Below are 24,717 nucleotides of genomic sequence, written 5' to 3'. Positions count from 1 at the left end.
CATATTAATATTCACCCTGATCACTGGCCCCACACAGCGAATGCAGTGTAGACAGTGTGTGAGTGAGTGTGTTAATATTCACTCTGATCACAGACCTCACACAGGGAGCCCAGTGCAGACAGTGTGTAGTGAATGTGTCAATATTCACCCTGATCACAGGCCTCTGACAGGGAGCCCAGTGTAGACAGTGTGTAGTGAGTGTGTTAATATTCACTCTGATCACAGGCCTCACACAGGGAGCCCAGTGTAGACAGTGTGTGAGTGAATGTGTCAATATTCATCCTGATCACATGTCTCACACACGGAGCCCAGTGTAGACTGTGTGTGAGTGAGTGTGTAAATATTCACCATGATCACAGGCCTCACACAGGGAGCCCAGTGTACAAAGTGTGTGAGTCAGTGTGTTAATATTCACCGGAATCACAGGCCTCACACAGGGAGCCCAGTGCAGACAGTGTGTGAGTTAGTGTGTTAATATTCACCCTGATCTCAGGCCTCATCACAGTGAGCCCAGTGTAGACAGTGTGTGAGTGACTGTGTTAATATTCACCCTGATCACAGGCCTCACACATGGAGCCCAGTGTAGACAGTGTGTCACCGAGTGTGTAAATTTTCACCATGATCACAGGCTTCACACAGGGAGCCCAATGTAGACAGTGTGTAGTGAGTGTGTTAATATTCACTCTGATCACAGGCCTCACACAGGGAGCCCAGTGTAGACAGTGTGTGAGTGAATGTGTCAATATTCATCCTGATCACATGTCTCACACACGGAGCCCAGTGTAGACTGTGTGTGAGTGAGTGTGTAAATATTCATCATGATCACAGGCCTCACACAGGGAGCCCAGTGTAGACAGTGTGAGTGAGTGTGTTAATATTCACCGGGATCACAGGCCTCACACAGGGAGCCCAGTGTAGACAGTGTGTGTGTGAGTGTGTTAATATTCACCGGGATCACAGGCCTCACACAGGGAGCCCAGTGTAGACAGTGTGTGAGTTAGTGTGTTAATATTCACCCTGATCTCAGGCCTCATCACAGTGAGCCCAGTGTAGACAGTGTGTGAGTGACTGCGTTAATATTCACCCTGATCACAGGCCTCACACATGGAGCCCAGTGTAGACAGTGTGTCACCGAGTGTGTTAATATTCACCCTGATCACAGATCCCTCACAGAGGGAGCCCAGTGTAGACAGTGTGTGAGTGAGTGTGTTAATATTCACCCTGATCACAGGCCTCACACAGGGAGCCCAGTGTAGACAGTGTGTGAGTGAGTGTGTTAATATTCACCAGGATCACAGGCCTCACACAGGGAGCCCAGTGTAGACAGTGTGTGAGTGTGTGTGTTAATATTCACCCTGATCACAGGCCTCACACAATGAGCCCAGTGTAGACAGTGTGTGAGTGAGTTAATATTCACCCAAATCACTGGCCCCTCATAGGGATCCATGTGTAGTGTGTGCGATTGTCAGTATTCACCCGGATTACTCGCCCAGTGGACGGGTGTGGGAGAGCAGCTCGCTAACAATATCACACCACATGGAGTCTGAGGCTCCAAAGTCTCTGCTTCTTCTCATCGTTTAATGAATTTTACAAGCACAGTAAAGGGATATTTTGCCAAATTCTTGAGCTGCACTCTGAACTTTGCCTGGGTCACGGCATAAATACCAGTGTTTGTGCAGCAACTCAGCATCTGCAGCATGAATCCAAGTACACTTACATAATCAGGTATTTTGACAGACTTATACCCGAACCACCACATCCGGTAATATATAGAATAGAACATAAATACCGCCCATAACAGGATGAAATTTCCGGAGATAACAAACAGTGAAATTATCGATTTTTTGCGGCTCGCCATCTCTGGGTCTCTGGGCCTCTCCCCACTGCTGGGACCCCGGAGTCTCCTGCGGGCTCTGCTGGCCACTAAAATATGTCTGACGGTGACTGTATTGAGCAGCAGAATCAGAACAAACGGGACACCCGGGGTTAGGATATTATGTAGGAACTCGATTGCTGTCCAGACCGGCGAATGCAGAACAGCCACTGATACAACACAAAACCAGGGGACGTTCACAAGCAAATACCAACGGTTCAGCATAAAATACCAGCAAATGTTTTTTAAACCGCTCAGTACAGTCACTGTTCCCAGAACCACAGCCGCTGTTTTCTTGGTGCAATATTTAGTTTTCAGCTTCTGACAACAAATGGCCACAAATCGATCAAAGGTGAAAGTGACGGTGAACCAGACAGAACAGTCTGTGACTGCATACAGCAGGACGGCGTGGATATTACACACGGGGAGGGACCGCACAAATTGAAACTGCCACCAATAAACAACCGGAATGTGCCTCAATATCAGATCGAGGATAACGACCAGTAGATCGGCCACTGCCATGGCCACCAGGTATCGAGTTACACATTTGGAGAGACCGCACTTTCCCCGAGACAGGATCACAATCGTCACTAAGTTCACTGTGAGGGAGGGGAAAAAAAGCAGGAAAATTATATATCAGGCTGGGAGCAAGAGCAACAGTTTAATTCGATTTGGGGTGATGTCTGTAATGCATTACCATTATTCATTGATATCGTCAAGTATATTACCCGTGGAGCGGAATACAGGGTTTATTGTGGCATCAATAAAGGAAATAGCGATAAACTGAATGATTAGCGGATATTTCAGACATGTAAACCTGTGCCTATGATCTGCTAGCAAATTTCCCTGTGACTCTGTGTAAATAACCATACCGAACATTGGGTGAAAACAACTGCAAAATACTGCGGTTGCTGGAAATCTGAAATGGAAACAGGACATTTTGGAAATTCTCAGCATGTCACGCAGCATCGGTGGAGAGAGAAACAGAGTTAATGTTTCAGTTCCATGCCCTGTCATCATTAGGTGAAAAATCTTATGAACCAAGACAACATTATTCTGATCTGTTACACATTTTGAGTGCAGAAAACAGGCTGTAATTCGTTAAATAAAGAGTCTCGACCAATATAATCGGCTGAGTTAAATATAGAACATTTGAATCTTGGTAACATTGAACAACGTTCAGAATCGATAACCGACAGCAGCGTGGATGGGATTGGGAATGACAAGGAGAGAAACACAATAAACATTATTTATAGCAACATTGCTGTGTAAATAGACTTAGCAGGGACACAAACAGAAGCAAGGATGTTCCAGTAATTTTAAACTACTACCCATGTTGTAAGAAAGAAGCAGTAACTAGAACCACAGTGTACCATTAATAAGAGAGTATCCCACGGGTAATAGTAAGAATAATATTACAGTGTAACATGGTTTATAGAAATAATATAGGGACTGACATACTTACTAGTAACACCAACAATATCAAGGATGGGATAGTAAATATTTGGAGAATCATAGAATGTTTACAGCACAGAAGGATGTAATTCGGCCCCCGAACCCGTGCTAGCTCTGTTCAGTAGCACTTCAGGTCGTCCCAATCCCCCGCCCTCTCCCCGTAGCCCTGATTCATTTTATTTCAAGTAGTTACCCGATTCCCTTTTGAAAGCTACGATTTAATCTACCTCCACTAGCATTTGAAGCAGCGCATTCCAGATCCTAACCACTCATTGTGTAAAAAATATTCAAGGTGAATGTCAGAAGAATCAAAGGCGACATGAGGAAACACTGTTTATGCAGCAAGTGGTTGTAATCAAGAATGCACAGAGCCAGCACGGGCTTGAGGGGAAGAATGGATTCCTCCTGTGCTCTAACCATTCTATGATTCTATGTTTAATTTACCAATAATCTTATACCAGTGTAACTTTGCTCATGACATTGTGGCCATTGGAGCAAACCCTCATAATTTTGAACACTTCTATTCAATCTCCCTCTGAACGTCTCTACTATAAGTAAACCAAACCCAGCGTCTCTCGTCTCCCCACATAACTGAAATCCTCATCCCTGATGTCTATGATAAATTCTCTCCACACAAGCGGCAGACGATGACCACCTCCAACAAGCGATAGTCTAACTTCGTCCACGGGAAAATCATCCCCGAATACTCCACCATCAAAATCCTCAGGGTCGCCATTAATCAGAAACTTAACTGGACCAGCCACATGAATGTTGTGGCGACTACAGCAGGCCAGAGGCTGGGTATTCTGCAATGACTCATGACTCCACCAAGTGTCTCCAGCACTTAAAGCACACAGTTACGTTATGGATTGCTATCTGTAGACATTCTTAGGACATGTGGGTAAAACCCTACTATTTCATATTAAATATTTCACAATACTATGGACAATTAAATATATTAAAAGGAGTCTGCAAGATAAGAGTTTCTAAAGTGTCATATTCATGACAAGATTGGTATCTGTGAATGAACATTAATGGTCTAATAATCTGTAAGAACTATATGAGGGCCTAGAATTTACGCTCTGAATTACCGATCCAAAACTATCTGTTCTGTGCGGCCCCCTTAGAGGGATTTAAGTTTCATGGGTAGACTGGAGAAGCTGAGGTTGTTCTCCTTGGCACAGAGAAGATTGGGAGGAGATTTGAAAGAGGTGATCAGAATCAGGAGACGAATTTCAAGCCCGTCTTTTTAGAGTTTATTCTCCGTAAATGCATGTGTGACGGCTCTTGTCTCTTTCAAAAGACATGTGTGACTTGTTCTATCGCTTTTCTCGCCTGTGCGGCAGAAGAAGATACGAAATACGATCTGGAGTCATCATCATAAGTCGTCCCGAAAACGAGGATGACTTGCTTCCACAGCAGAAGGCTAAAATTCATAGATGTTTCAATGCAGCACCCGATGTTCCAGTCCTGAACTCCAGGGGTGGAAGATGCCTGTGCGTGGATGTTTTAACGTGTGATGACCGTGGCACATCAGCCATCACACGGGCTTGACAGAGCTAGGTCTTTAACCAGTGGCAAGGGTTAACCAGGCCAACTGGAGACCTGCTCTGCTGCATGGACCTAGTGCACACACAAATTGCAGTGCAGTCAGGCCGTGCTGCCCCTAGCCCATTTGACACATTCTGCCTGCTCTGCCATTCAACAAGATCATGGCTAATCTTCTAACACAACTCCACTTTCTGGCACTATCCTCATATCCCGTAATTCTCCTAGTTGCCAAAAATATATCGAACTCTGTCAGGAATGTACTCAAAAACTCAGCATCCACATGCCTCTGAGATAGAAAATTCCAAAGATTCACAACTATTTGAGTGAAAAGATATCTCCTTATTTTAATCCTAAATGACCGAGCCATTCTTCTGAGACTGTGACCCCGTGTTTTAGATTGCCCAGCATTAACCCTGTCAAGACTGTTACGGGTTATATATTTTTCAATTAGATTACCACTCATTCTTCTAAACTCTACGAAATATAGGCCTAATCTACTCAAACGCTTCACATTGGGCAATGCCCTCATGCCAGGTTCCAATCTAATGAACCTTCACTTCACTTAGGTAAGGTGACCAGACAAGGACACAGTACACCAGAGTTGGCTAAATTGGACTGGGGAAATAGATTAAAGTTTAGGACGGTTGATAAACAGTGTCATAAATATAAGGAGATATTTCACAACTCTCAAGAAAAATATATTCCAGTGAGAAGAAAAGGGTGTCAAAGAAAAGCTAGCCATCTGTGTTTAACTAAAGAAATAAAGGACGGTATCCAATTAAAAACAAAGGCATACAAAGTGGCCAAAACTAGTGAGAGGACAGAAGATTGGGAAGCTTTCAAAAATCAGCAAAGAATGACAATAAAATGAATGAGAAAGGGATGATAGATAATGAAATTAAACTAGCACTAAATATAAACAGATAGCAAGAATTTCTACAGGTATATAAAAAGAAAAAGAGTGGCTAAAGGTAATCCGGTTCCCTTAGAGTATGAGACTGGGGAATTAGTAATGGGGAACATGGACAAGGCAGAAACTATTAACAAATATTTTGTATCAGTCTTTACGGTAGAGGATACAAACAAATTCCCAAGGGGCAAATGGGGTGGGAGGAACTTAACACAATCACAATCACTGAGGAGGTGGTACTCAGTGAGATAATAGGAATACAGGCGGATAAAACCCCTGGACCTGATTGCTTGCATCCTCGGGTCTTCAGAGAAGTAGTGGCAGGGATAGTGGATGCATTGGTTGTAATTTAGAAAAATCACCTGGATTCTGGGGACGTCCCAGCAGATTGAAAAACTGCAAATGTAACGCCATCTTTTTAAAAAAGGAGGCAGACAAAAAGCAGGAAACTATAGACCAGTTAGCCTAACATCTGTGGCTGGGAAAATGTTGGAATCCATTATTAATCAAGCAGTAGCGGGACATTTGTAAAAGCATAATTTGGTCAGGCAGAGTTCGCATGGATTTATGAAAGAGAACTCATGTCTGACAAATTTGCTGGAATTATTTGAGGATGTAACGAACTGGGTGGATAACGGGGAATCAGTGGGTGTGGTGTATTTGGATTTCGAGAAGGAATTTGACAAGGTGCCAAATAAAAGGTTACTGCACAAGCTAAAAGTTCACGTTGTTGCGGGTAATAGAGTAGCAAGGATAGAGGATTGGCTAATTAAATGAAAACAGAGAGTCGGGATAATTGGTTAATTCTCGGGTTGGCAATCAGCAACTAATGGGGTGCTGCAGGGATCAGTGCTGGGAACCCAACTATTTACACTCTATATTAACTGCTTCGAAGAAAGGACCGAGTGTAATATATCCAAATATGCTGATGATATAAAGATGGGAGGAAAAGCAATGTGTGAGCAGGATTCAAAAAATCTGCCAAAGGACATAGACAGGCTAAGTGAGTGGGCACACATTTGGCAGATTTAGTATAATGTTGGAAAGTGTTGAGGCAGAAAAATGTCACAAGAAAGTTAGTATTTAAATGGAGAAAAAATGCAAAGTGCTGCAATACAGCGGGATCTGGCGTTACTTGTGCATGAAACAGCAAAGGTTAGTATGCAGCCAAAGCAAGTGATGAGGAATGCCAAAGAAATCTCGGCTTTATTGCAAAGTTGATGGATTATAAAAGCAGGGAAGTCTTGCTACAGTTCCACAGGGTTTTGGTGACGCCACGCTTGGAATACTGCGTGCAGTTTTGGTTTCCATATTTGTGAAAGAATATAATTGCTTTGGAGGCAGTTCAGAGAAGGTTCACTAGGTTGATTCCGGAGATGAGGGGGTTCACTTATAAGGAAAGGTTGAGTAGGTTGGGCCTCTACTCATTGGAATTCAGAAGAAAGAGAGGGGATCTTATCGAAATGCATAAGATTATGAGGGGGCTTGACAAGGTGGATGCAGAGAGGATGTTTCCACTGATGGGGGAGACTATAACTAGGGGGCATGGTCTTAGAATAAGGGGCCGTGCAATTTAAACTGAGATGAGGAGGAATTTCTTCTCTCAGCGGGTTGCAAATTTGTCGAATTCGCTGCCTCAGAGAGCTGCGGATGCCGGGACATTCAATACATTTAAGACAGAGATATATAATTTCTTAAACGATAAGTGAATAAGGGGTTATGGGGAGCGGGAAGGGAAGTGGAACTGATTCCATCATCGGATCAGCCCTGATCGTATTAATTGGCGGAGCAGGCTCGAAGGGTCGCATGGCCTACTCCTGCTCCTATTTCTTATGTTCTTATGTTTACCAAGTGTGGTATCACAAATGCCCTGTATAATTGTAGAGACGTGTCCTGTCTCTTTAAAGCGCCTATGTCACTGCTCCTGGCTCGTTAAACAGCCTGTGTGACTGGTACTGTCTCAGCAAAAAGCCTGTGTGACTAGCCCTTCTTTAAAAAAGCCTGTGTGACAGGTCCTGTCTCGTTTAAAAGCCTGTGAGACTGGTCCTGTCCCTATACAAAGCCTGTATGACTTGTGTAAAAATCCGTATTACTGGTTCTGTCTCTTTAAAAATCAAATGTGACTTGTCCTTTATCTTTAAAACGACAGTGACAGTGTTTCTGTGTCACTCCGCCCTGCTGTTTAGGGGCTCACTGCATGTTGTACAATTACTGGCTGTTTGTCCGCCCTCCTGTTTTGAGGCACATTGCATGTTATACAATGAGAAACTTATCTCGAGTAGAGCCGTAATGTTTTTTTTTAAAGAGGACGATGGATTTTGGGACGACAGGTGTGTCGATGGTGCAGAATTACTGAGATTAGTTCTGTGACACAGAAGTGGCTTCACAGAGTTGCGAAGACACCTTTGCTGGAAAATAGTGTTGATAATTGAAGACCTATGCCTAGAAATCCGTCATTCACTGCAGTACAACTAAATATCCGGTGCTGAGTGTAATGGGCGCCCGATCAGATACCGCCCGTTTAGCTCCACTGCCCGGACAAATGTCTCCGTCCTTGTCTGCAGACCTCGGCAGATATCAAACATCACAGCGTGCTGATTAATTGGACTAAGATTTTGCCTCTCAAAGGCTTGGCTTGAAACCAATTCACAGTCATTTGTTATCCTCCGAGGTAAATTGTTCCAGGTGTGGGGAGATGTGAGTTAAATCTAAAAGTAATTACAACTATTTCTCTCTCAGCCAACACTCTGCTGCCCGTGTCCTAACTCACTCCAAACCTAGCTCACCCAACCACCCCGCCCGTTGCTCGGTGACCGACAACGGTGCCCAGTCCGATAATGCCTCGATTTTAAACTTTTCATCCTCGTGTTCAAGGCCCAACTCATTGCCACATGTCCAGTAAAGGATTTGCATCCCGAAAATGCAAACGTTAGTTTTTTTATGTTTAGTATTTTACCATAAATACTTTTCACCCCCCGCCCCCAGGCAGCAATTGCATGCTTACAATTGGCATCAAGGGGATGAGGCACCCGGGAGGGGCTGTAATTCAGCTCGGACTGCAGCACAAAACAACACGAACTCTAATTCTCCCCTCAAAGTCACACATCATCCAGACATCGACTTTTCCTTAAATCCATTCTTGGGATGAGGGCATCACTGGCAAGACCAGCATTTTTTGCCTATCCCTAATTGCCTTTGAGAAGATGGTGGTGAGCCACCTTATACAATTGAATGGCTTGCTCGACCATTTCAGAGTCAAGCACATTACTGTGGTCTGGAGTCACATTTTGGTCAGAATGGGTAAAGACAGCACATTTCCTTCCCAAAAGGACGTTAGTGAATCAGATCGTTTGTTTTTACTACAATCCATTAGTTTCATGGTTACCATGACTGATATTGCTTTTTAATCCTGATTTGTTTATTTAATTTAATTAAAATTCCCCCGAGTATGTGATTACTCTGATTCATTCATCCATGTATCTGGATTACTAGTCAAGCATCATAAGCACTATGCTACCATATGCTTCAAATCTCGCGTCGTTCCTTCATCGTCACTAGTTCAAAATCGTGAAATTCCTTCAGCATCAGCATTGTGTGAGCACCTTCACCACATGGACTGCAGCAGCTCTAGATGAACGCCAGCCATTTTCTCATGGGTAACTATGCATGTGCAATTAACACCGGCTGTAACAGCATCACACCTAGTCTGCAAGCAAATAAATCCAATAATAAAATGAGAATAAAATCAATGATTCTGAATTTCAGGAAGTCACAGACAGACTGTTGAATTGGGCAGACACATGGCAGATGCAATTTGGCACAGAAAAGTGTGAAGTGATAGATTTTGGTAGGAAATATGAGCAGAAGCAAACTAAACTAAACGGTAAAAGTTTAAAGTTGGTACAAGATCAGAGAGACATGGGGAATCCCTACAGAAATATTTGAAGGTGCTAGGACACGTTGCGATAGCTGTTAAAAAAGCATACGGAGTTCTTGGCTTTAAAACAGAGACATGGTGTAACACAAATCCACTACCGAACATCAACCTTTTAGAAATCATTTGCTCGGCCCCAGCTGGAGTGTTCCGTCTAATTCTGAGATGGACATATTATCAATGATGTCAAGGATAAGAGTGGGTGCAGAGGATGTTACCAGAATGGCACGTGGGATGTGAGAATTAATAGAATCATAGAAATTTACAGCACAGAACGAGGCCATTCGGCCCTTCAAGTCTGCCACTGTCGACGAAGAGTTATCAACCTAATAACGTTTCAGTGGTTTTGGTTCATACCCTTGCAGGTTACCGCACTTCAAATGACTATACAAGTACTTTTTAAATGTAATAAGATTATCTGCCTCCACCATCATTTCAGGCAGTGATTTCCAGACCCACACCACACACTTGGTAATATAAAATCTGCTCAACTCCCTTCTAATCCTTCTATCAATTACCTTAAATATATGGCCATTGGTTACTGACCTCGCTGTTACTGGAAATTGCTCCTTCCAATCCACTATACGTCGGCCCTTCATCATTGTGTACACCTCAATGAAGATTCCCCTCACACTCCTCTGTTCCAAAGAAAACAGCGCCAGCCTGTCCAATATTTGCTCATAGATATAATTTTCTAGTTTTGTCAAAATCCTTTTAATTCTCGTCTCTACTCTCTCCAGTTCAAGCACATATTTCCTGTAATGCTCTGACAAGAATTGTACGCAAGAATTGAAGCTGTGGCCTAATTAATGATTTTTACAGTTCTAGCATAATCTATCTGCTCTTATATCCTTGGCTCGGCTAATAAAGGCAAGCATTCCATAGGTCATCTTAAACAGCTGATCTGCCTGTCCTGGTACCTTCAGGGATCTGTGGGATGCACAACATGGTCCCGTTGTTCCTCTGCATTTCTCAGTATCCTACCATTTACTGTGTATTCCCTTGCCTTGTGAGCATTCCCCAAATGTATCACCTCTCACTTCTCCAGATTGAATTCCATGTGCCACTGCTTTGCCAAACTGACAAGTCCATTGATATCGTCCTGCAGTCTACAGCTATCTTACTCACTATCACTGACAAGGGTGGCGGTGCTGCTGTTTGGTGAACCGACCTCTATCTTGCAGAGGCTGATCTCGTAATCTCTGACACCTCATCCTACCTATTCCTGCACCATGACCCCACTACCGAACATCAAGCCACCATTTCCCAGTCCGTCACTGACCTCATCTCATCTGGAACCTTACCTCCACAGCCAGCAACCTCATAGTTCCCCAAACCCGCTCAGCCCACTTCTACCTCTTTCCCGAGATCCACAAACAGGACTTACCCGATAGACGCATCGTTGCAGCTGTTCTTGACCCATGGAATGGATTGCTTCCTTTGTCGACTCTACTTTTTCCCCCTTTGCTCCCTCTTCTCATCGACATTTGCGACTCCTTCGATGCCCTCTGTCACTTTAACAGTTTCCAGTTTTGTGGCAGCAACCATCTCCTTTTCACCATGGACGTCCAATCCCTCTGCATGTCCATCGCCCACCAGCATGGCCTGAGGGCGCTCTGCTCCTTCCTCAAGCAGCGGCCCAATCAGTTCCCCACCACCAACACCCTCTTCCACCTGACTGAACTTGTTGTCATCTTGAACAGTTCGTCTTTAACTCCCTTCAATTCCTCCAAATTTAAGGTGTTGCTACGCGAACCTGCATGGGTCCTTGCTATGCCTTCTGTTCACGGAAGATGTGGAATATTTTTTCCACTCCAAATCCGGTCCCCTCCCACACCAAGGTTTTCCGATAGATTGATGACTGTATCCATACCTTTTCTTGCTCTCGCCCTAAACTTGAACATTTTGTTCACTTTGCATCCAATTTCCACCCTTCCCTCAGCATAACATGATCCACCTCCGACTCTTCCGTTCCATTCCTCGACTTCTCTGTCTCCATTTCTGGTGATAGACTATTGACAAACATTGACTTTAAGCCCACTGACTCCCACAGCTACCTGGACTACACTTCCACCCACCTGGAATCCTGTAAGGACTCCATTCCATTCTCCCAGTTGCTTGATCTGCATCGCATCTGCTCTGACGATGCCACCTTCCACACTATTGCCTCTGAAATGTCTTCGTTCTTTTCTCAACCAAGGATTCCCATTCCCCACGGATAACATGGCTCTCTACCATGCCTATTCTACTTCGTGGACCTCTGCTCACACACTTTCCCCTCCCTCTTGGAACCTTCCCCTCTCTCTTAGAACCATGACAGGTCTCCCTTCGTCCTCACCTTTCACCCCACCAGCCTCCACGTTCAAGGGATCATCCTCCACCATTTCTGCTAGCTCCAGCGTGACCCACCACCAATCACATCTTCCCCTCCCACTCTCAGCATTCTGAAGGGATTGCTCCATCCGCAACACCCTGGTCCATTCCACAATCACGTCAAGCACCACCTCCTCTTCCCATGGTACATTCCCGTGCAAGCACAGGAGATGCAATACCTGCCATCTTATCTCTTTCCTTCCTATTGTCCAGTGCCCCAAATATTCGTTCCAGGTGAAACTGCGATTTACATGTACTTCTTTCAATTTAGTAAACAATATTTGCTGCTCACGATATGGTCCCCGCAATATTGGGGAGACCACATGCAAATTGGTTGACTGCTTTTTAGAACACCTTCATTCAGTCGGTATGTGTGACCCCAAACAACCATTCGCCTGTCACTTTAATTCTCGACTCCAGTCCCACCCTGATAGGTCCATCCTCTGACTCCTGCACTGTTCCAATGAAGTTCAATGCAAGTTCGAGGAACCTCACCTTTCCTTTAAGAACTTTTATGCCCTCTGGATTCAAAATCGAGTTCAACAATTTTAGAGATTAAACTTTACCCATATTTTACTCTGATATATTTTTTCTCTCACTTTGTTTCCCATGGCAGCTTATAATTATCCTCCCCTTTGCATTCTATCTCAGCTAATCTTTTTCTAACTTCCGATACTATCATCTCAAGTTGGCCCATCATGCCTTTGGTCTCTCAAATCTCTCCTGTCTTCCACCCCATTACAGATCATCCATTTTGTTCTTTTCTCCCCTCCTCCTTTCAGTGATCCTTAACAATTTGTTCATTTTGAAAATTTGCCACTTCTGACGAAGGGTGAACGAACTGATATGTTACATCTGCTTCACTCCACAGATGCTGCCTGACCCGCTGAGATTTCCAGCCTTTTCTGTTCGTATTTCAGGTTCCAGCATCTGCATTGTTTTGCTTTCATATGATATGAGTTCTGAACTCTGCTCAGGTTCAAATAGATCGCTCAGGTTTTGAACAGTCTCGTTCAGCCTCAGACATTTGCCAGTGAGGGGGCTGAGTTGTTTGATAGATAACCGAGTTTGTGACGAGGACTGAAGGCAATGACTTGGGTGCTCCAAGATTTAAATGACACACACAGTAATGCAGTTATTCATGGTTTACAAATCTAATAGTCGGTTATAGACAATTACCAGGGACACCGATAGCAGCAAAGAGGGGAGAGTAAATTACAAGGACAGTGATACAGTTAGCAAAGGTTTGCAGAGTTAACAGTTGGGCACAGAGACTTACCAGGAACACCAACAGCAGCAAGGAGCGGATAGTAAAGGTATTCAATAGTCTGAAGTACACCACTGATTCGCAATTCTAATGGCAATCTGTCATAATTTTCAACAAGAACGTTAAAAAGCAAGATGAAACTCCTGTCCATCGTTGTAATATTCCAATGCACTGTTTTCAGATTCCGATCCATTGCTGTATCATTCTGATCCAGTTTTTTCAGATTCTGTCTCCCTTTCTGTGGAGCAGCATGCAAACCCCTGATAGTGCTGGAGGGGATGCTCACACTGACACTATGGGAAAACACATTGAAAGGAGTCCTTTTTTAATAGAACATGTAAAATCTGCACTGATACAATTAGTCTCTGTGGAGACTGACATTAGGTACAGTCACTGAACAAACAGTTTCTGTTACCCCGTGGAGACTGACATTAATTACAGTAAGTGAACAACCAGTTTCAGTTAACCCCTTTCAATCATGGTTCTATATTAATGGCAGGGCTTCTTCTGATCGAGCATGATGGCCTGCACATGTCTAAAGGCATAATCTCAAAGTTTGCAGATGATATGGAACTCAGAAATGTAGTAAACAGTGAGGAGGGGAGCAGAGTTCAGGGGAGCATAGAACGTCTGCTGAATTGGACAGACACACGACAGGTAAAATTTAACAAGTGTGAAGTGATACATTTTGGGAGGAAAAATGAGGAGTGGCAATATAAACTGAATGGTGCAATTTTAAATAGGCTGCAGATCGACAGACTTAATTGTTTACGTATACTACTCCTTGAAAGACAACTTGATAAGATTGCAAAAAACGCATGCAGGATCTTTGACACTTTAAATAATCAAGTACGGCAGCATAGTGGTTATTTTACAGGACTAGTAATCCAGAGGCCCGGACTAATGATCCAGAGACCTGAGTTGAAATCTCACCATGGCAGCTGTGGAACTTAAATGCAATTAAATAAACTGGAATGAAAAGATAATATCGGTAAGGTTGACCGTGCACCTACTGGATTGTAGTAAAAACCCATCTGTCATGCACTATCCCTATATGCCTTGATTCCCTTAATATCCAAACATCTAGCGATCTCTGTGTTGACTATACTCAACGAATGAGCTTCAACAGACCCCTGGGGTAAGAATTCCAAACATTCACCATCCTCTGAGTGATGACATTTCTGCTCATCTCTGTCCCAAATGGCCGACCCCTTATTCTGAGACTGTGACCTCGTATTCGAGAAACCCCATCCAGGGGAACCATCCTCCCTGTCTATGCTGTTAAGCCCTGTAAGAATTTGGTATGTTTCAATCATTCTTCTAAACTTTAGAGAATATAGGCATAGTTTACTCAATCTCTCCACACGTGACAATCCCGCCATCCCAGGAATCAGCCTGGTGAACCTTCGCTGCATTCCCTCAATGCCATGTATGTCCTTCCTTTGGTACCTGCATGTTATCTTTTAGTGATTCGTATAAAAGGGCATCCAGGTCCCTATGAACACCAACTTTTCACAATCTCTCACCATTTAAATAACCCTCCACTCTTCCATTTTGTTCCCCAAAGTAGACACATTCCCATGTCTCCACATTATCTTTCAATTTCCATGATCTTGGCCACTTACTTATCTTGTCTATATCCCTTTGAAGCCTCTTTGCATCAACGTCACAGCTTACTTTCCCACCTAGCTTTGTATCATCAACAAACTTGTATATAGTACATTCGGAAGTCTCATCCAAATTATTGATATAGATTGTGAATAACTGAGACCCAAGCCCTGATCCTTGTGGTACACCATTAGTTACATCCTGCCAACCCAAATATGACTGTTGTATTCCTGCTCTCTGTTTTTTTTTCCCCCGTTAAACAATCCTCAATCCATGCTGGAATATTACGACCAATCCCATGGGCCCTAATTTTTGTTTGGTAACATCTTGTGTGGTACCTTATTGAATGCCTTCTGAAAATCCAAATATATCACATCTACTGCTCTCCCCCTTATCTATTCTGTTACTTACAACCTCAGAAATCTCAATCAGATGCGACAAACCTGATTTCCCTTTCAAAATGATTGGAGGCCTAGATAGGAATGAGAATTTCGTCTGTCTACTGATTGTGAGGGGGTTTTCATGATTAAGAACTGTACAATATTCCTACAGGTTACGGTCCACAATGAAAAGAAGGACTGGTAGCTGTAAGCAAAATGGAATGGAAGGGATTTGAGTTTAGGAGCAGGAAGGTCTCACTGCAGTTGTATAAGGCCTTGGTGAGGCCTCACCTTGAATACTGTGCACAGTTTTGTTCTCCTAATCTCAGGAAGGACATTCTTGCTATTGCGGGAGTGCAGCGAAGGTTCACCAGACTGATTCCCGGGATGGCAGGAGTGACATATGAAGAAAGAGTGGATCGACTAGGCTTATATTCACTGGGATTTAGAAGAATGAGAGGAGATCTCATAGAAACATATAAAATTCTGACGGGATTGGACAAGTTAAATGCAGGAAGAATGTTCCCGATGTTGGGGAAGTCCAGAAGCAGGGGATACAGTCTAAGTATGAGTGGTAAGCCATTTAGGACCGAGATGAGGAGAAACCTCTTCACTCAGAGCGTTGTTAACCTGTGGAATTCTCTACCACAGAAAGTTGTTGATGCCAGTTCGTTAGATATATTCAAGAGGGAGTTAGATATGGCCCTTGGGGCTAACGGGATCAGGAGGTATGTCGAGAAAGCAGGAATGGGGTACTGAAGTTGCATGATCAGCCATAATCTTATTGAATGGTGGTGCAGATTCGAAGGGGCGAATGGCGTACTCCTGCACCTATTTTCTATGTTTCTCTAAACCCTGTGTTCGCTCTTCCCAATCCTATTATTTTTTTCTAAGTGCCCTGTTACCAAGTCCTGACTAATATATTCTAGCTAACTTCTACTGATATCAGGCTAACTGCTTTGTAGTTCCCCGTTTTCTCTCCCCCTCCTTTCTTAAATAGGGGGGTGGGGATTACATTTGCTACCTTCCAATGCACAGGAAACATTCTAGAATCTATGGCAGTTTAGAAGATGAAAACCAATGCAGCCACTATCTCTATAGCCATCGAATTCAAAACCCTAGGATGTAAGCCATCAGGTCCACGGGATTTATCGGCTTTCAGTCCCACTAATTTCTCCAGTATTATTTTCTTTCAGTTACTCATTCTCGCCAGAACCTTGGTTCACCACTATTTCTGCGAGGTTTTTTGTACCTTTTTTCATGAAGACACAAAGTATGTGTTTAATTGTTCTGCCATTTCTAATTACACGTTATAATTTCTCCTGTCTCACCCACTAAGGGACCCATTTTTACTTTCTCTAATCTTTTCCTTTTTGCATACTTATATCAGATTTTACAGTCTATCCTCCTGTAATTTGTTGCTGGTCTTCTCTCTATTGACTATGCCCTACAATGAGGTGTCATCAGCTAATTTAAAAATTCTGTTTTGGTTCCAAAGTCTAAATCTTTAACATAAATTGTGAACAACTGTGGTTCGAGGGCTGATCCTTGTCGAACACCACGTCCTGACTGCTGCCACGATGAATCGCTGCACTTTACCTCCATCCTATGCTTTCTGTCTTGAAGCCAGCTAACTATCCATTCTGCTATTTGTACCAAAAGTCCATATTCTCTGACCTTATTCACCAGTCTATTATGTGGTACTTTATCGAATGCCTTTTAAAGCTATGTATATTAGATCTACTGCATTACTATTGTCGACTGCCTCTGTTAGATCTTCAATAAAGTCAGTGAGGTTGCCCAAGCAACCCATTTTAAAATCCATGCTGACTTTTCATTATTAAATTTTTGGGTTCTAGATTATCTTCTAATTTCTCTTTTAGTAGGGATTTCGTTGTTTTTTTCTACCTCTGATGTTACGTTGTCTGCTTTACAGTTCTCTGAACATAATCTTTCTTCCTTTTTAATATAAGTATTACGTTAGCTATCTGCGAGTCCACTGGCACGATAACCTTTTCGAATGAGTTATTTAACGTGTAGAGTAATGCCTCTGCAATTTCTTTCCTGGATTATTTTAAAATGCGATAATATAATCCATCCTGACCAGGGGTTTCATCGTCTTTGACTATGATTAATTACATAAGACCATGACACAAGAAATATGAGCAGAAGTAAGCCACCCAGACCCTCGAACCTGCACCGCCATTCAATAATTTCAACACTCATTTTATTTTAAATGTACTTATCTCATTACTAATCTCATCATCAATGTCGCGTCAAAATGTTCGAGCTCCCTGGTAAATATTGAAGCAAAATAATTATTGAATATGTCTTCCAGCTCTCTATCGTTACCTATGGTATTGAGCGGTCCATTACTTCGTTATTCGATTCATATCCCTATTTTTTATTGATGTGCCTTTTAAAATAGTTTATTATATTGCTTTATGTTCCTTAATAATTTTAATTTCTTACTTCCTCTTTTCCTTCCTCAGTACTTTATTGGCCTTTCCTAATCTCTTCATATTTTCCCTGATCATGCTATCCATGTGCTTAGTTCAGGATTATTTCCTTACCTATGTTGTTCCTTTATGTCCATTGTATCATTCGTCCATGGTGTCTAATTCGTGTTTAGCATGTTCATGTTTTTAACGGAGTAAATTGTTCTCGAACGCTGCTGAACAACATTTTTAATATTTCCCATTGCTGTTCTCTGTCATTGTTTGCCAATATTGTTGTTCATTTTATTTTGCTATGTTCCATACTCACCCCCTCAAAATCAGCTTTTCTCCAATCCTTTATCCTGGTCTCATACTTTCGTCGTTCTGAATTATTATCTTATTATACTATGGTCACCTTTGCCTCGATTCTCCCCAATTTTGCTTCTCGTATCTTCTCTGGTTCATTCCTCATTAGTAATTCCAAAAGCGAATCCTCTACTGTTGTGCTTTTTAAATCGTGGGTTCGAAAGGAGTCGTGTCCAAATGGTCGGAACTCCATTCCCTTAACCCCGTTACCTAACTCTTCTGTACAATTAATATTGGTGGAGTTGAAATCACATAGGTACTATTTTATGTGTTTTACTCTTCCATCATTTGTTGGCATATTTTTTCCACCACCTCCCTTCCACTATTGGATGGAGTGTATACTACACCTATTAGTGTGTTTGATCCTTTATTATCTTTGATCATATTCACATGTAGTCTCTTTCTGTCTTGCTTATAGCGGGCAACACTTTTTTCTACTACAATTATGTTACTGCTAATAAGTACAGCTATTCACACCCCCCACATTCTCCTATCTATTATTTTTTAATCTGTTCTACCCTGCAATGTGTAATTCCCAGTCATTGTTTTATAGGGACTTTCAAAGCATTTGCTCATCTGCAATTCCTAATCTCTCACCATTTAGTAAATATTAGGTTTGTAATTCTTGGACTGTAATGATGAACATCTCACACTTTCAGAGATTCAACAACAGTTTTGCTCACGCAGTGGATCTGTCAATGTCCCTATAAGACCTCCAATTTCCACCTATGTACATCAACCGTCTCCGCCCTTGCCTCAGCTCATCCCCTGCTGCAGCCCTCATTCATGCCTTTGCGATCTCTAGAGTTGTCTACTCCAAAGCAATCCTGGCTCACTTCCCAGATTTTACCTGCATAAACTAGAGGTGATACAAAACTCAGCCGCTGGTGTCCGAACTCGCACCAAGTCCGACTCACCCACCACAACTGTGCTCGCTGACCAACAATGCTACCGGTTAAGCAACACCTCGAGTTAAAAATCCCATCCTTTTTTTCAAATTTCAACATCGCCTCGTTCCTCCCTATCTCTTTAATCCCCCCCAACCCCACAACACCCCGAGATGCCTGCACTCCTCTAATTCTGCTCTGATGGGCATCCCTGCTTACAATCGCTCACCCATTGGTGGCCGTGCCTTCTGTTTCCTGGGCCGCAATCTCTGAAACTCGCTGCCCAAACCTCTCCACCTCTTTACCTCTCTTTCCTCCTTCAAGACATTCCTTGAAACATAATGCTTTGATCAAGCTATTGGCCACCTGCGTTAAGTTCTACGTATGCGGTTCGCTGTCAATTGTTTAGCGCATAATACTCCTTGAAGCACCTTGGGGCAGTTCACAACGTTAAAGCCGGCTTATCAATATGTGTTGCTGTTTTTGTTGTTATGTGCAAAGCAGATAAACAAATATCTATTCCTTCATTCAAGTTGAAACATATAAGACAATGAGGGTGCTCGACAAGATAGATACAGATGGGATGTTTCCACTAATGGTGGAATCTCGAATTTACGTGCATAGTTTCAGAATAAGGGAGCGCCCATTTAATACTGAGATGAGGAGGAATTTATTCTCTCAGACAGTTGTAAATCTATGGAAATTTCTGCCCCGGAGAACCATGGAGGCTGGGTCGTTGAATATATTTAAGGCAGAGTTAGACAGATTAATTCTGCAAATGATTATCGGTTAATTAACGGTGATTAAATGAATTTTAATTTTTTACATTCGCTGAATGTCATCAATTTGTAAGGGTTTGAATTTTAAAACAACGTTACAAAAGTTACCACGCTGACCTGGAATCGAAGCTGTTTTACTGTGGTATAAGGAGTGTTTTATCGAATGATTTAAAGGTGATTTCAAAGAATCACGTGGCGTTAAATTCAGATCATGGTTACAATTTGTTTGGGTGTGAAACAAGTGGATTGAAAAGGACAATAATGACAGCAAGCATTGTGATGCAGCAATGCAGCATTCCCTGGTGGTCCAGTGATTAGGAATCGGCGCTTTCACCACCACAGCCTTGGGTCGAATCCTGGCCAGAGAAATTGCACTTCCATTAAAATTATAACCTGATAAGAAAAAGTTACATGTATCTCATGTAGAAAAAAGATTTATTGATTTAAAAATCTTTAATTAATCCATTGTAAAACTTCAATCATTTATTTTGCCCTGAGTATGTGAGGAACTTTTATCCCGACCTCATTGTATTTTAGGAACATGGTCCAGCCCCGGTATCTCCACCTGTGAAAGTAGGAAACTGCTGGAAATACACAACAGGATGGGTAGCCTTTGACAAACAATTAAACCGAGGTTACAGACTCCCTTCCTTCCCCTATCCTTTGTGGGACACTTGTTCCCCTTTAATTTTACAGACTGACTGAGTTCACGAACTGCGGGGAGAGAGGAGCTGCCTCCGCGGCCCCACTGTGCTAACATGGATGATAACACGATCGGGATGTGGGGTGTTGTGTGGGGATCAGTGACATGTTTGTGTAAATGGCAGCGGTGAAGAAGGATTGACAGCTGTCAGTGAGGGGCAGAAGTTGTTTATGGTGAGCCAACACATTCCCGATCAGCACAGAAGGCATTCACTGGTCAGCTGCCCTCTGCTGTACTTCTGGTCAGAGTGGTTTCCGCAGTGGAGCCGTTATCACGTTTGCTTTCCACGTGAAAGGATCCCGTGCAGGAAGATTATGTTTAAACTTGCTGTGGATGAACAGCCTTGGGCGAGTTTATTCTGCTGTCAACGGGGCGACAGTGGCTTCTCCCTTATTCTTTAATTGCTCTTTATTTCACTTCACTAAATAGATAATGTTGACTGAGAGAAATTGTTCCAGAGTGTCACCCACTTCATCTTTTGTTCACTTTTAAACACATAAAATGAGGCCGGGGAATAAATACAGAAAACAAAGCAGCGGGATTCAGACAAGAGGAAGAGAGAAGGGGAAAGATATTGTCTCCACCCAGAACTAATGCAGAAACCCATCTGCTGCGCTCGGGGTAGCCACCCGCAGCCTGGATACACTAACGTCCCAACAGCTCATTGACTGTTGGAGTGGGACCGTGCGGCGCTTCAGAAGACAGGTCGAAAAAGCAAAGTCACTGATTCGGTCTCATGTGCTCCTCTAATCAAAATAGTTACACTCAAAAAATGCTCTTATAATGGTTACACCTTATCTCCACATTTGTTCAACCGTTGGTTGCTTGTTCTGCGGACATGATTCTTGCTCAGGGGAATTGTTAATTCAAAAATGGCCAGAAGTCCTCGGTTCAAATCCTGGACGAGCCCATAATATTGAAATTTTGCAAAGAAGGACTTGCGTTTCTGCAGAGCCTTTCAGGAACTCATGACGCCCCAAAGCGCTTTGCAGCTGTTGAGTTATGTTTGAAGTGTTGCAGTGTGGGGAAAAATGTGCCCAAATCACTCCACATGAACCTCAACTCTTTGCGAAGGAATTCGGTGCAAATAATCAGGTGCTTCAGGGACTTGGACTTTCTTTGAATGAGTTCTGCTTGTACCTGCATTCAAGCTTGAAACAGCAACTGGGCTTCCATCTCACGGGAGCAGCGTGTAGTGGTTAGTGAGTAGGTGACGAGGTTTGGGGTTGATGTGTGTCACTTTGAATCTTTGAAATCTCACCAATCAAAGAAACGGTGAATTCAACTGTCCCTGTAAACATTGTGTTCGTGTTTAATCACAGAATATCCGCAGTCAGGCACTGAAAAGGAATTAAAACCTAATACCGGCTTCATGACAATCAGAATACTTCATCATAGACAAGGCACCGGAAGGCTGGAATTAGATCACGCCGATTGCACGAGAGCTGGTTGGTGGTGACATGGAAGTGTCTGCAGTGTGCGGGACCAGATTGCTTCCACACATTCACAATGAGTGTCCCTCCCTTTATTTGGGAAAAGTACAACTGAGAGTGGACACGTTCCATTCCGGTCGGAGCAATCTGAAGCTTTAAATGACTGAAACATTGGTTTGGGATGTTTTGCAACATGCACTTGCGTTAGTCTCTGTGACGCAATGGGTTAGCATGTTTGGTTGCTAACCCGAAAGGTTGGAGGTTCGACTCAGGGACGAAGTGTTTAACTGTTTGTCCCCGAGGATTCGGTGCCGCACAGTTCCTGGTTGTCATTGTGCGTTTTGCCTGCACGAATATATTCTGCAAATATTGCCAGCTGTGCTGTTAACCAGTGAGTTCCCACTCCAATACTTTTATGAGCATTCATTTCATGTAAAATGATTAAAAACATTTTATATGGATCATGTTCCTCCATCCAGCCCACTAGAAATGAATGATGTTATTGGGTTTAAAGGAACTGGTGGAAATTGCCTGGGCTATCGTTTTGGCTTTGCTCAGATTCTGAGTTTCAACAATCAACAGTGTGCGAAGGATTACCTCATGGCCAATGCCAAACACAAAAAAGTCTCAGCATTTGTTCTCGGAATCCCTCAAATTTGCAATGTCCTGCGAGGCGCCTTAGTTCGGTGACATAGCTCGCCGCTTCCTGGCTTCGTTGGCACGTGTCGAATCGATACCTCACCATCAGAACGCTTTCTTTAGAATTTAGGTGCTCACGGACCAGCGTACACAATTCTTCACAGGACTTAGTTGTTCGTTTTACCGGAGCCAGAAGATTCTTCATGAGGCCATAGGTTGTTGCTCCACAGAAAGTAAGGAGAATCGCCCTTCATTTAACAGCGTTCTCGTCCGCTTCCAGCTCATTGGCAACGAAGTATTGGTCGAGGCTCTCCACGAAGGCCTCCCAATCATCTCCTTCTGAAAACTTCCCCAGGATACCAACTGTTCCTTGCATTTTCACGCGGTTGTTCGTTGTCTCGTTGCCAATTGATATGCTAATAATAAAGGATGAAATTGAGAACTGTGAACAATGAGTAAATGTGACATTCGCTCCTTTAATAATACTCCAGGGTGCAGGTACTACCTGGGTAGCCTGCTTATATAACGTGCTCCCAAGGGATGCTGGGATCTCTTGGGACTCCAGCAGGTAAGCCCTCTGTTGGTGGAGTGATACAGGTTACCAAGGGTTAAATACATAGTACAAGGTGTGTACAGAAATCAACCATCAAAAGCCCGGTCTTTAACCACAGGGGTTTCCAGCAATTTTCTGATCGCAAAATGCTTTCAGTCCTTGTCCTTAAAATTGCAGACACGGAAATTGGGGAGTTTAATGAATTTGAAAGGAGAACATTGTTGTTTGGTACAGTTCCGGTCAGAGAAATGTTTGTGAGAGGAACTTTTTATCGAGAGAGGGATTGAGCATTTCAGCTTGTTGCTGAACAGCTCGCTCTGGGTATTAAGCGAAACAGCAGTTTCTGTTGTGCAGCGGTTTTCATGTTCGCCTCACATCTGCAAGGTTTCTGATTCCAGCCCGGGTGGAAACATTATTTTTGAAGCAAAAACTTGCCTGCACGGAAATTGAACAAAAGCAGTCCGGGGTACATTGTCGCATGAGCAATGAACATTGAAAACCAGTCTCCTCAAATACAGAGTGTGTAAAGTCAGATTGCGGATAAAACTTCATCAAGGATTAAAGTTTCACGAATTATTAAAGTTCAGTTATTGAAGTTTCGACTGTCCCTGTTAGCATTTCTTTCATTCTACTAAACAACGCTATCGGTTTATAGCAGCAGATTAAAGCTGTATTTGAAACCCACAAACAACTCATTAATTATTCGCTTTTCCCCAGTTCCAGAGCTCAGAGGGTTATTGTCGATCCCTAGGATGCAAGCTACCTCGGACCCGGGCCAATGCTCCCCGTGCACCGAGCACAAGCTCAGGAAAACCCCGGGGGAGAGGATATCCCGGTCAATGGGCCTTTCAGCAACACTGAACAAGTGCTCGGTCTGAAAATCTCCAGAGTAATAACTTGCAACTGTAATGCTCAGTAGTCAGGATGGCTGAGCAGTCGAAGGAACTGTATTCAGTAGTGCAGTGTTTTCTGGAGGCAGCGGTTTGAATCCCAATTCTGACGTTCATTGTTTTAAATTACAAACTCATTTGTTTTGACACCACTCTGAAGTGATTTGGGATATCCATCTAACTTCATAAAATGACTCCACTTCAATTACAAACGGTGATATCAAAGTTACTTCCCAAACCTGGAATCGATCCGGGGTGGCTGTAGCAAAAGGAATGGTTTTGTGAAGCATTGAAAGATGCCCTCTAAATATCTCGTACAGCGAATTTAAAAACAGGGTACTAATTTGCTTCAGTGCAAAAGAAGGCAGGCTCGAAGGGCCAAATGGCCGACTCTTGCTCCTGGTTCTTGTGTTTCAAATGCAGTGAACAGAACAAATGATTAATTTATCAACTCTCCATCACTTGACATTTCTTTCATTGTGCAAAAGAAGATTATGGGTTCATTAATAATGTTTTCCGGTGAAAGCAACATAAAAGTTCAAGGAAAATAATTCTCCCAACATGTGGCTCGAACCCACGCCTCTGAGATGAACAATCTTGTGCTCTGCCGACTGAGCTAGCCAGGCTGCTCAACATCTGTCCTGTCAATGCCCTTCAGAATATTGTCGGATTCAATGA

The 24,717-nt window shown here is 43.0% G+C and overlaps 1 pseudogene; it reads right to left on the bottom strand.

Moving 5' to 3' along the window:
- Nucleotides 1–1,527: 1,527 nt before the first annotated feature.
- LOC139240558 (probable G-protein coupled receptor 139) lies at nt 1,528–13,586 on the bottom strand (annotated as a pseudogene).
- Between the last annotated feature and the right edge of the window lie 11,131 nt (nt 13,587–24,717).

The sequence above is a fragment of the Pristiophorus japonicus genome, chromosome 32 (assembly GCF_044704955.1).
Source record: "Pristiophorus japonicus isolate sPriJap1 chromosome 32, sPriJap1.hap1, whole genome shotgun sequence".
In the NCBI taxonomy this organism is placed as follows: Eukaryota; Metazoa; Chordata; class Chondrichthyes; family Pristiophoridae; genus Pristiophorus; species Pristiophorus japonicus.
Note: the sequence above shows the minus strand (reverse complement) of the source record. Positions and strands in the feature narration are given on the sequence as shown.